The sequence below is a fragment of the Sturnira hondurensis genome, unplaced genomic scaffold, assembly GCF_014824575.4.
Source record: "Sturnira hondurensis isolate 20B ecotype Veracruz unplaced genomic scaffold, ASM1482457v3 Scaffold0001509, whole genome shotgun sequence".
NCBI lineage: Eukaryota > Metazoa > Chordata > Mammalia > Chiroptera > Phyllostomidae > Sturnira > Sturnira hondurensis.
In genome coordinates, this window is record NW_028074140.1 from 5,669,745 (window position 1) to 5,684,127 (window position 14,383).

At 38.7% G+C, this 14,383-nt stretch overlaps 1 protein-coding gene across 2 annotated transcripts in view; it reads right to left on the reverse strand.

The window, feature by feature from the left end:
* The window catches only part of PRDM6 (PR/SET domain 6), a 99,022-nt gene that overhangs the window by 73,207 nt on the left and 11,432 nt on the right, over nt 1-14,383 (reverse strand). The window lies entirely within an intron of this gene.

The following is a 14,383-nucleotide window of genomic DNA, read 5'->3' on the forward strand; positions in this document are numbered from 1 at the left end:
TAGTACATAGCTAATCATTTTATTGGCTACATACTCAAAGAATTTTTGATATGGGGAAGTAGTTATAATTTTATGGGGTAAGCAGCATATTTTCATCTACATATTAAGAGAAAATGCTAACTGCAGTAAGAATGACACCAAATTACGATAATTGTAGCTCAACTTACTCTTTTTAAAATATTTTCCTGCATCTTCCAAATTTCCTTCCATATATATGCTAAGCCTTTGTAATCATAAAAATGTTAAAACTTCCTAATAAGCACTGTAAGAAATGTAAGAGAACATGATAAATACCCCACTGTGAGTAGAAGAGATAAATATGATTTTCTGAAGATGATTTAGGTAAGTCAGATGAAGCATCCGTCTCTTTGGGGAAGGATTCCAGTACAGACCTCCACTGAAACATATAATGACCTCCTGACTCGCAGATTCCCACACACTGAGGAGTGGTGACACCGGTTTGAAGTCACTAGACTACTGCCTCACTGTCAACCATACAGGAAAAAGTGAGGAGTGTTCCCATGACTAGCAGAGGAGGGAAATGACAGGAGCCACCCAAACCATTTCCAACTACAGGGTGCAGCAAAAGTAGGTTTACAGTTGTGAGCATGTGAAACTCAAGAGTTTATTCTTGCATTACTATTTACTAATTGCTGTATTATTTTCCATACAAACAGCTGTAAACCTACTTCTGCTCCTCCCTGTGTATGGCTCGCAATTTACATTTGCCCTACAGATCCAATCCACAGAGATTTGTGGAAATGAAGACCTATTAGCCCTCCTCTAGTCAAAGCTCTGCCTCCCTACACTCCCCGGCTGACCTCTAATGATCCCATCAATTTAAATTACAGCTATAGGCTCACAACTCCGAATTTATTTCTCCAGTCATCTCCTGTCCTTTGAGTTTCTCCTAAGAGCACCTGCCCTTGCCCACCACAAACTGTTCCCCACACAACACCCAGAGCGATCAGTGAGTGTTACTCCTGGTGTAAGATCTATTTCACTCAGAACAAAGGCAAAGTCTCTCCCACAGTCTAGTTCATCTGACTCCAGCTACCTCTGGCCTTATCTCCACCACGTGGCTCTAAACTCACTTCTGGCACACTGACCTCCATCGCAGTCACAGGGTCCACTCCTTTTTTCATCGGGTCTCTCAATTGTCACCTTAATAAAACTGCCAAATGTAGCAAATAAAAATACAGGTGGGTATAAAAATACCCACTTCAAATTGAATTATAAAGAAATGCCAAATCATTTTTAGTCTAAGTATGTCCCAAGTACGAGCTTACCAAACTAACCAAGGCTGCACGACCAGGTGATAAAACACAACTTTCACAACTGTCTGGGGATTGGTTGAAGGAAATGTAGAGAGGGTAGTGAAGACCTGGGGTGAGCCCAAAGTGAATTACTAGGAGGTGTGACTCTTAAAAAAGTAAAATACGGGTTGCCTTCTGGGCAAAGAAACAGCTCAGGCTAAATCACAGTGGGAACTGGCGAGACTTTGGTAAAGAGCAGGAAGCGGTTCCCTTAGAGTGGAGGACACAGGCATAAAGCTCAGCCCGGGAGGGCTGCAGGCCACCGAGCCACCGATGAAGGGGCTGATTTGCCCCCAGGAGCACCTTTCCTCCCAATCCCTGACTCCTGGGGCATTAACTATTTATATCCCCAGGTTAAATTCTTCCTCCTTCCCCGATCTTCCCAGCAAAAAGTCACCACTTTCTCCCATGCAACAGAAAAGGCAATTTTTTTGCAGTTTCCAAGTGAAGTTACTCGTGTTCCTACCACTCTACAGTCTTTGAGAGCAGAGCTGTCTTGGCCATCTCTGCGATCACTGTTTCTCAATAAATGCGTGTGTGTGGATGCTGGAGAGCTTAAATCTTCTGGGGTAATAAATATGGAGCCCACAGTTCTAGGACGTAAGGCAGATTAACTATGCCAAGGGCCTGAGCTACAGGTGTCTATAAAGCTCCGCCTGGGCTGCATCTGAGGAACTGAAGCAGTGTCCACCAGGAAGGAGAGCTCACACACAGGTCCAGAGGCCAGGCCAGCTGCATGGGGAAGTCTGCGGCAGAGACTGGGGGCCCCTAACTTAATGGGAGTTCAGGTCTGGTAGTGGGAGGGGGCAGGCAGCAGAGCCAAAGCCTCGTTAAGAGAAAGGACTCTGCAGCCCATAGCACCTCCATGGAAATCCTACCTTTACTACACATAACCTTGGGCAAGTTAGTTAACTTCTCTGTGTCGCCATCTTAAAAGTGTTTTCACCTGAAAAATCGCAGTAGTCTTTACCTCATAGGGTTATTCTGAAGATAAAGTAAGATAACCCCTATAAAGCTCTTAGCAGAGTGCCTGACACATTGTCTCAGCTTAATTGTGCCAGCTCTCATTATTGCTATCAGACTGATAATGTTTATTAAATGCCTTTTGTGTACTAGACACTCTGTTAGTTGCCAGGATATAAATATATTTAAAAGCTGTTACAGTAAGTCCAAAATGTCAGGCTCATTGGCCAAAAAGGACTATGAGAGCACCGTAAGTTAAGGATAAAGAGACACCTATTTGAGGAGATGTGCGGTGGGGGCAGTCAGGAACTCAACTTGAAACACTCCCAGGAAATCAGAATGGAGACGCCCACAGACAACGGAGGATACAGGGTTTAAGAGAGATAGGTGTGGGAAACGGAGCCTGGGAGCCCTCCCTCCCAGGGAGCCACTGAAACAGCAAGAACAGGGGAGCTGAGTATGAGAAGGGAAGATCAGAAGCGGGCTGCAGCACACTCACAGATTACCTCTGTCAGAGGCAGAAATGGGAAGCCAACGGGGAAGACAGAAAAGATCAGCAAATTGGCAGGTCAAGTTGGCATGTGGAAAATTTATAGACTGCAAATCACAAATGTCATCATACAAGGAGCATAGGTGGCCTTTCTGTATGATGTAGGGCTGCATAGAAGGGGCTGAAAGGGGAGGGCTCTGCAGTCGGATGCAGCGCTGGCAAGAGGTGAGGGAGTTAAGGCGTCTGCTCATGCTCACATAACACACGCGCAGTGAGAGCTGGAACTCAGGCCCTGTGAGCACCGCCAAATGCTTTCCAGTTGGCCACCTCCTCCTGAAGCACACCTTGATTACGGAGGGGCTAATTATACAATGTAGCTTACATTCAGTATAAAGCTGTCTGCCTTTTGGCTGCTTCCTGACACCTGGCCAGGTAAACTTCTGAAAAACAGAAAAGACGAAAGTCACAGGAGTCAACTTTGCTGTCTGTTAGTAGTTCTTTAATACTCACATGTATGTATGTATGTATCTACCCATCTATTTACCTACCTACCTGTGGGGATTGGGAGATGAGAGGTCATATGGGAAGAAACTGGAAATGTCCAGAGACTAGCCAAAGTGTAGCAGGAATAAAAGCAGGGTCGTGACTAACATATGAACAAGACTAGACCAGGTATGAGACTAAAGTAGAAGAGAGGCCAGGTGAGCTCAAAGTCGCCAAGACAAGGAAGAGGTGGGAAGGGAAGCTGAGAACCATGGGAGTAAGGTAGGAAAAAGGTAGAACCTGGCATTTGCTTCTTAAAGTGTACGTCTGGGACCGCAAGGGACATTTTCTAATAAAACAGATTTGTGAGCACCTATGCAATTCCACTGAATCAGAATCTTTTAGGGGCAGGTACCCAGATTGAATGTTACTGACTTTCCTGTGCCTATATGTTAGAGTTTAAGAATTACTGAGCTTGCCCTGGCTGGTGTGGCTCAGTGGATTAAGTGTCAGCCTGTAAACCAAAAGGTCACTGGTTCAATTCTCAGTCAGGGCACATGCCTGGGTTGCAGGCTTGGTCCATAGGTGGGGGATGTGTGAGAGGCAACCAATCAATGTATCTTTCACATATCAGATGTTTCTCCCCCTCCCTAAAAATAAATTTAAAAAAAAAACAATTACTGAGCTATAGGGAAAAAAATCACTAAAAAATTATTCTTTTTTTGAAATTGTAATAAAATATGCATAAACTTTACCATTTGAATCATTTTATGTGTATCATTTAGTAGTGTTAAGTATAGTCACACTGTTGTGCAACCAATCTCCATAACACTTTCATTTTGAAAAACTGAAGCTTTATACCAATTATAAATTATTATTATTATTATTATACCTATCATTCCTACTGTTTATTTGTTTAATAGCTCTGCTAAAGCTCAACTAGCTATCCTAGATTCAGACCTGACATGTTACCTGTGGAGTGCAGATACAACTGCAGGCACCTAGGGTTATGGGGCAGGGTATACGCTGCACTGTTTGTCAAGCATATTGAATATCACCCCTGCTTAGATTCCCATCTAAGTAAAAACTCCAGATACCATAATAGAAATGCTTAAAATATTAAATAAATATATACTAGGAAAAGTATTATTTTATTCTAAATTTTCATACTTTAAGACATGTGTTGGTATTTACATTTATTTTTCCATCTAAAATTTTCTCAGTGCAGACTGTCACTTGGAATTCTTGTTTCTCGTGGGGCCAGCACGGACAAACGCAGAATCTGTGTGCTGCACTGTTACACTTGTGCTCGCTGGTGGGCGCACCCCGCACACACCTTTCTCACAGACAGTGGCAAATGTGCCATTGCGTTGATTTCTTGTCATTTAATAATAACAAGCCACAGTTTGGTAGGGATGGAGATGTTTCTCTATTCACAGTTCAATACGCAGTGTCAAACCTCCATCACGAATTGCTCCTGATGTGAGGTCTGTAGTTGAAGGACCTTCATTCAGGTTTAGGGTGTCCTCCTGATTCTTCTTGATGTTACTAAGTCATTCCCCTTACGTTTTTGTTTTGAAAGTTAGCTCTCCGTTGGGAGGATTAAGTGTGACTTCGTTGCCGGGATCGTGCCCATGTAGGGAATGAGCTCTATGCGCCTAATGTGTGTACTTGCCCTGGTTGCCCTCCCTGAGAAACACAGTTTTAGAACTTAAAGTCGCCCAATGAGTTTTTTTTACATCCACGTTGTGTGGTACCCTTTAATACATAATTTCTTCTTACTTATAAATAGTACTAAATAAATATGCATTTAGATATTATTTGAGCCTCATTTTGTGGTTTAATCCAAACTGGGTGTCATGGTCTACTGTGTATAATCTTTTTTTTTAACAGATAAATAATGAGGTTCTTCATAAACTATGTGCACAGTCCCCTAAAAACTTAAAAATTACTCCTAAAATCCCAATTGAAAAAGAGAAAGTCTCTTTTGTTACACAAAGTCATAAATATTGCCCCTGTAATTTGCATAATCATCCAATATGGCTCTCTCTTACACATAGAGAAATATAGAGATACAAAGAAATTAAGAAGTTTCACTGAAGTCTCACATACAACTAGATAAATTAAGTCTTCCTATTAGAAAAGCACTCTTAAAAGACTTGATCCTCTTTTGCTAACACCTTCATGTGCAAAAAAGGAAAACAGAAATTTTCTCCTTCCTCTCTGAGAATCATTAAAATCTCCCTATAGCCCCAGAAAGGCACCAGTCTTAGTAAAGATATGTGCTATAAAACCTACAAAAATATCGGTGGAAGTGTTTCTACAGTTTCAGTAGGCTCTGCAGACTGCTAATGAAATTCCCCACCAGGAAAAGATACAAAGAGGGGAGGATGGGACTAGACACAAAATCGAAATCTCTTTCTTCGTGGGTGAGCCAAGTTTAAACTTTTGCAGGAGACCCTATGAAAACAATCCCTCTGGTTGCTGCTTTTAAAATGTTTTGCAATGTCACGGAGACAGTGCAAATCTCTTTTACGAAACTGTGACTCAATGAAATAAATGTGTATTACGTTACTTAATCATCTCTTTAAAGGCCATTATAAAAATCATCAACTGGTACCACTGGTTTACACTTTTATACAGTTTGAATTTCTTGTGATGAGAATTAATTATTTTTAATAGAAAAGTTTATTTTTCAGCACTTTAAAGCTGAATAATTAGATTTTCCACTTCGCAGAGTATGCAGGTCAAAATTTAAATTGCAATTGATTGCAATAAATTGAAACTAAATGCTTTCCTCAGTAGTCCAAAATGTGCCAGGGTTCTCTCCCCCAAGAACTACTCATGCATTTTTTTAATGTTGCAAATGAAGTTTAATATTAGTTTGGGACAAACACAATCAGTTGTGGAAACTGTACTCTACCCTAGAATTTATGGGTTATCTACCATTTTGGAGTTTGCATGAATATCTGAGAATTTAGCACAGTTACTTTTGTGATAAACACTAATATTCCCAAATGTGCTAACAACGCTTACATCTCGGTGCTTTACAAGACACTGAAAGCGTGACTTGATTACATTTCATTTGATTTCAATTAAAAAGCACTTAAGAATTAGATTACACTGAATGTTTCTATAGAAAACACTTCATTATCTGAGGCGGCTTTAATTTAAAATGACCACAGAGAGGGAAAAGCACTGCTCATTTTAATAACATGGGCTTAATCCCATATCATTATTGCACAACTGCATGCAGTAGATTTTGGTTCATTAAATATATGTACAAGGGCACTGGCAAAAACATCTATAATACTGAGTGCCTCATTCACAGTTCACCCGAGGCAAATCTAGTCACATGGCTTTTAAGTCTTAACAGAAACCAGAAATACCGCAAAAAAAATCTTAATAAAAATGAGAAGATAATATCAAGACCTGAAGGACAATGCCTTTTCATTGAATTTTTGAGCAGTGAATTTTACAACCAATTAAAAATGAGAATAAACTTCTGAGCAACTATAATAAGCAACCATAGTCAAATAAAAACACAAGGTGCCACTGAGACACAGGACTTCCTGAAATAACATTTCCCCCTTTTAGCCATAAAACTACTCTAAGATCAAATTATTAGATATGTACATATAAATTAGGACAAACTAAAAATTCCTGGCTTTCCCAAAAGTGTTAAGCAATTTTCTAAAGCATTTTTATTTCTAAGCCCCATCGGGGTAGAGATCTAAAAACAGAAAACCATGATTAAAAACAAAATGATGATTAAAAGTAAATGCCTCAAGTCAGTTATTTGGTACTAAGCACAGGCCGAATGGCTAGCTTTCATTGGCTGGAACTTTGCACACACATGTGGGCACGCCCATCTCTGATATTTCGGGGGCTAAGGTAACTTTGTGGTTTGTGGTTAGTGATTAAGTACCAAGTGAACTTGCTGTGTGTGTTCTTGTATAGGAAAACCTGCAGCCTTCTGCACATTTCACATTTGTAACAATGTCTTCATTATGCCTTCCAGAATTAATTGACCTAAAAGCCAGCAGCTCCAAGATATATCCATTGGATAATTAGAACTCTAAGGACCAACAAATAAAACACATGATTGACTTTTAAATCTTCAATCAAACAAATATTTACAGCTGCAATTTGCAAAAATTATTTCCTTTTAAGCTGGCACTGTCTCAAAATCTGTGCTACTGATCTGAAGCATATCGGGATCACCAAGACCCTCCTCCAAAATCAAGATTAAAATATAAAAACAGGGCTACAATGCTTAGAACAGCCTGGGTGGGTCTCCTCCAAAGACAAATGAAACATTATAATTATAAGCTTCTCTGAAAGTCTGCCTGACCTTGAGGCCAAGAACAGCAAGGGGGTGGAGGAATAGTGACTTGGTTTAGTGACCAGCAGCTATAGATATCACAGAATGTGCTTGTTGTCAATGATCGCTGCTGAAATCTGTCTATACCACACTGGAACAATCAATTTTGTAAATGATTGCGATAATCAAGAAAATTGCCTAATTTATAAATCCTTCCATACAGCATCTTAATGGATCCTTCCATTTTAATGCTGATGCCTTCAGAGCCAAACGAATTGTTGTCCAGGCTGTCATTACCCAAAATGATAAAAACATTCCGTCTGCTGGGGAAACCATATCTCATGGATATTCAGACCCTCGGCCCGTAATCACTCATTAGTGACTTCCGTGAAATTTTCACACTGCTAAGCCTTACGAAGAGTAAAAGAACAGGCTCGTTTGGGGCTGTGCTTTCCTGTAAACCCCTGCTTTAGTTTCTTCGGCATTTGAACAGATTACCTTTCACTGAACTGTAATGCACTGGGTGCGTCCCCAGCTCCGACAGGCCCATATTGTCATAGCTTTTCTCTTTTTTCTTTCTGTCTAACCCTGGGCTGTTTTTTACCACCAAGCCTCAAAGTCAGCAGGCTTGGCCACTCTCAGCTTCCAAATCATGAAGAGCATCAACACAGATGATTCTGGATGCACTGCAGCAAATGCGTGACACTCCCACCCTATGGACAGGTAAATCTACAGACTGTACGTGGAAACCGAGGCTGCACACTTAGCTCTTTCCCTCAGCCTGCCACACGTAGATTGCTCTTCTCAGTTAAACCTTGGCCAATTGATTTCAGCCAATAGTGTGCTGTCAGTACTTTACTTACTGCTCAATCTCACTAACCTGACATTTATGGTGCACTGATTGGCCTCTGTCAGTGGTGCTGGTTGTAAATTCACTTTGAAAAGCTTTGTGTTAACAGCCTTCAACCAGGCTCCAAGAAGAGTACGAACAGGCAGCCTGACAATTGCTCGACCTCCTGCCCTTATTACAGTGAGTAAATCAGGGTTTGAGCCATTAGGCTGGAGCCTGGGGCCTACACAAAAAGGATTGACATGACGAAAGGTCAACCTCTGTCACACATGTGTAACAATTTGGATAATGGAATTCTGTAACTTATCTGAGTGAGGTGGCAAATGCTTACAAGGAAAAGTACACTCTGCTCTGGCTTCTCTGGCTTTTATGCTAAGTAGTTAGACCAGAGTCTGTATTTCTTATGTAAATACACAAGGAATGTCTAAACTCACGAAATCTTGGAGTATACACGATTCTTAAGAAGAAAGAAAGAAAAAGAGCAAGGCAGTATCAAAGCAGCACTGTGCACGGCATTCTTTAAAACGGCAAAACATTTTTCACACACTATCAACGTATCCCATCCAACCTTTCAGAAAATAGAATATTGATATCATGGGCATGATTCCCTAGCTAAATAACAGGCATTTTCATATTCAATTTCTAAAATCCATGATACTACACTACAGCTATAAGTGATTTCTGGATAATGCAATGAATTGACTCAAATAATTAAAACTACCTTAATGGACACAGTGAAATATAAAGGTCCCCCTGTAGGTTTCTCAGGCCCACTGTTAGCACAATCACATTTTCATCAGCTTGCCTGCTGCCATCCAGTAATTGGGGGTGGCGGGGGGAATTTTATCTGTCCAGGAATCTCTGAGATTCTGATTTGAATTCCTCTACCCCACACTTTTAAGTCAGTGTGGAAAAAAAAAAGAAAATATATACGATGTAAGAAAACATGCAGTTACGAACCAAGCAATGCTTTAAATTATTTTCTTTACATGGACAAATGCTATCAATAAAAGAAGAAATCTGTAAACAATAGATAAACTGAACTGACTAATGAGAAAAATAGTCCTGCAGATACAGAACACATCACTCTTTATAAAGTATTTGCAGCTCAAGCACTGTGGCATCACATGCATATCTGGAGTCCACCTCACTAACGTGAGAATTTCCAAATGGCTATTATAACTCTTTTGAAACAGAGTCATTTCTGGACTTAGGAAATCGAGGTGGCATTGTCCGGAAGGACGCATAACTCAAATGGACCGGAACTTTACATGGACTTTTCCAAAGCCAATTTTAAGTAGTAAGTTTTTATTTTTAACACAATGCTGGAAACAGTTCCAAGGGGTAGCAGATGGTTTTACAGTTTATATAAAACTATGAAATGCTCACACTCTATCAAATGGGCACCACTATAAAAGATATCTTCAAATCAAATGAGGCAAAACCAAAGAGATTCACCAGCTGTTACCCTGCCTCACTTAAAACATAACAGTAACATTACTAAGGGTTTACTTTTTCGGAGAAGTTATTTGGATTTCATGAAAATGACATATTCAAAACCAAGCTGACAAGCAGTCTAGTACATTAAATGACAAATGACTAAGAAACACAATTTTTACTTCAATATAACTGTGACAGCCACATAAATTCTGTCCCCTGGTGTTTTGATGAGTCAAGCCAAACTGAGCCAGAGTCTACAAAACAAAACATAAAGTACGTAATTGCAGTACTATCACGGGAACAGCTTTTAAATGATTTCAATTTACTTTAAAAATTCCTTTAATCTAAAATAATTAATTTTCAATGTTTCCTCAACATGTAAGTGTATACAAATGAGTACAGTATTAGAAATGGAATTGGGTCATTTATAGAGACATAAAAAATACATTTAAAATATAAAACCAATTCATTTCCTTCTAGTACCAATTGCCTATGATGTTTTGAAATATAAACATGCAGCGACATGCAATATATTTTTAATATTGGTTTTTATTAATGTCTTTTGACCTAAGTTAAATGGTAATGATGAAAAATAGAGTATTTGCTTAAAAGCAAAACTCTTATTAGATCTAAAATAGTATGGCACAAAATCAAACCACAGAAAGAACCATATTATGTTATTCCCCTTGAAAAAAATAACAAAAGTTTCCACACAGCACACTGAAAATGAGACACACTCACTCGGGCAAAGAGAAGACGGGTTCTGTAGCATTAAGTCCCTTCCTGGTACCTTGACAGTAATTCTAACAGGTCACTACATGATTCCAATTAGCAGGGTGATTTTTTAGGGTGAAAATAAGAACGATTTATTTTGTCATTGTCGCTAAAATTTCTTGTCAAATCAGACTTTGAGTTGAAAGGCCTGAGTAATTCTAGCCTATCTGAAACTGGAACTTTCTTTTAAACTTCCGCGTTTTATTCCAGTAGAATTTTAAGTATACACTGTGTACATTCCTCAGGTCCAGTCATATTAAGTTCTGATGTTAAGCAGAAAGGGGAAACCATGTGCAACTAGATTAATTTATCTCAAGGGAAAAGAGCACATTAATAATTGAGATAATGTTTTCATAAATGTTGGAATCAAATGTGCCTTTTCATTTCTTTATTAGAAAACACATTAGGATAATATTATCTCACTCTCATCAATAAGACCTAATTGCTGAGAAAGTCTATGTTTTCTTTGCAAAACATTCAGGAAGATTTTTCCCATACATCCAAAAGGCTAGAAATACAACATGCATCCAAGTCTTGTTGGAATAAATGTATGTAAGCCAGGCAAGTGATTATTTAATCCACCCTGTCATCTTTTTGCTTTAAACTATCTGAATTCATTATTTTTTGTAGAACACATTAAAATTCTGATTCTAAAATAATTCGGCCAAAAGGAGACTAATAATTTCACTTTTAGTTTATTAATCTCCTTAAACAACAAAAAAATCACCTTTCCTTATTGCTAAAAAACAAACCCCCAAAACCCAAGCTCTTAGAACTTCCCATAAACACTCAAAAGAGTCAAAACATATTAAAGGAATGCTTGACTTTCTTTAAATTACTGTATTTTTAAGAACCAGGATTATACACGAAGAAAATATTACTAAAACATAACACACTTACAAACCAACCAAACAAGCTCTTCGTAGCTAATGTATGTTAAATATTAAAAAGTCGTTTTTCTCTACAAAGAAAACGGAGCTTTTAATTATTAAACAAAAGGAGTAACTAAGGTGAATCTGATTTTTTCTGTAATAAGTCTTCATGTGTATAATAAAGTACAACCATACTAAAAACAATGAACTGTAAACTGAAACAAAAATCCATCATCTACTTGGAAACAGTGACAGGAAAAGATTAGCAATCCATTTATTGTACTGAAATAAAGATAAGTAACCCTGGTAAGATCCATCAGGACTTGCGTATTGAACTCTAAATATAAAGACATTTCTTCATCAGCGAGTGAGTTGAAAAAAAAAACGTGAGGAAGAAAAACGATTCCAGTTGACTTTTAAAATAAAATACTCATGATTCAACTGCTTTTAATTTTTTTAAAAAAGATCTGCTTTATGTCAATCTGATATTCTGGAAGATATCTAAAAGAGAATGTTTTTAAAATGGATAATTTTTACATGAGTCATTAAATAATTATTGCCAAAAGTTTCCTATAGACCCATAGTGTGTTCCAATTACTGATTCTAATATAAATAATAAAATGAATTAAAAATTTTTCTCAATTGAATTTAAGTTTGAAAGAATAAAATTTAAGGAAGAATTCAACATTTAGAATCTTCCATTATAAATACAACTTAATGCCAATAGTCCCATTTCATAAAAATAATCATAAAGCTTAAAAGTAAACTCATATTTCGTATCTTAAAAAGAAGTGCCCTAATAAAAACTAAAACCTATTAAAGTAGGTGTTCTACCTTATAAATGGACAACAACTTTAAGTTACCTGGCCCCAGTCCGCTACATTTTATCTGATCTCTCAGGAGACTAATTCATGCAGTGTGGCTACACTTTAATACCCTTTCAACCTCCTAAAGGTATGTCACTCTAACTGTTCTTACAGGTGATAAAAAACAAACAGACTGCCTCGAATTAGGGGAAGGGACCTGTACATCATCTAAGCATACTCCCAGCAACTTATTTTTTATAACACAGAACCAATACCATGCACCATCACCCCCAACACACTCAACTCACATATGCAAATAACAGGTAAAACTCACTTTATGTCCAGCCAAGTATCAGCAACAATAACAAACAATGATTAAATTCGCCAGTCCCTTTACTACAACAGGATGTAAACTTCATCAAGTATAAGTAAAGCTATGAAATGAAGGATCAATGTTTTTAGTATTAATACATACCAATCATATTCTATATGTATAGTGGGCTCCTGACAACATCCCGGTTATCCAAAGCCATTTAGGAAAAAGAAAAAACAAAAAATGGTAAACTGTAGGATTTCCTTCCTGTTTATGGCTTTGTCTTCTGGCACCCTAACTCCAAGTCATCCAAGAGTGATAGTGTTCAGTTTTAACAGTTTCAGATAGAGCAAATCTGTCCCTCTGAACAACTGATTTAATATTCCCTCAGAAAAGTGTTGGCCGATCTTTATTTAACTGTACGCGTTAGAGCTCCTAATAACACCGACGTAACATGAAAACTGCCTAGAAGTGTTTTATAAACTCTAAACCACATTGGAGGTTACAACTAATTAGTTAGAAACAAAAACCAACTGGGAAATATTTCAAAACCAGACGCTTTGATTATTTCCCACTTGTCTCTTTTTTTCCTCTCCAAAAGCTCTAACTTGTAACCTGCCTCTGTGTTCCAAGCCATTTCCTCCTGCCCTCTTTTTCTATAAAAATTTCTGTTAAAAAAAGGAAAAGTACTATTTGATAAAATAAATATGCCCAACTTTTATTTTCCCCTTTAAGGATCCTATCTAGGAAGACTGAAAAAAATGTATAATTTTCCAACAATAGCTTTGGAGTGAAATGGAATCTGGGAGCCGGGCACAGGGCACCAGAGGTAACTCAAGGACACGCAGCCCATACACACCCTATAGGGAAGTAGCCCACACACTCCATGGAGTCACCTTGGGGGCTGCTCAGCTGTGAGCTCATACACTTAGCTCCTCCCCATCAAAGGAGGCTTTGCAGACTCAGGCCTCAATATCCCCACTGTCAATTCTCATGTAAGGGTTCTGGAGACCTGGTTTGCTTTTCACAACACTGTTCCTCCAGGGCCTAACACGGTGCTGGGCAGAATGAGTGCTCAGCAAAAATTTGAGTGGATTATTGAGTCCCATGAGTTTTAGTGAATATAAGCTCACAGTGAAAATGACCACCTTGACAGGCCACCGAGCCAAGTACAAGGGGCAAGCTGCTGTAGAGAGGACCCATTAATGGAGCCCTAAGGTCCATGCCAACTTGGCTGCTGGCATTTCAGAAACTTTCTTGTCTGGCTATTCCCACTCCACTCTGTTGCCTGGCCTTGGTTAGATTTACATGTTGCCCTTAAAGGTAAGACTTCCAGCATCTGGTATTTCATAAAGAACTCCATAGGTGGGAGGTGGCTAATTAGTGGGGGAATTACCTACAGGCTAACGGTCTGTCTTTTCCGGAGTAGATCTCACCAATCAACCACGAAGCTTTGGAAGAAAGCTCAGGTTAAAATTTTTCAAAGAGGTTGTTTATTTTTAAATAATAACGTCAGCTAAGATTGCGTTATTGAAGCATTTTCATCAATTGGGTTACACCAAAATGCTCAAAGTCCCTCCGTTTTGGTTTTCTATCTTCTTGAAGATTGCCTTGCTGTACTACAAAGTACAACAGGGAAGAAGCAGAATTTATGATTTATGGTCACAACACTGTAATTTGCTTACTTCGGGACCTTTGAAAGTTATGAATGAAACACCTTGCAGTCTCTCAGATTCAGTGTTTACAAAATTG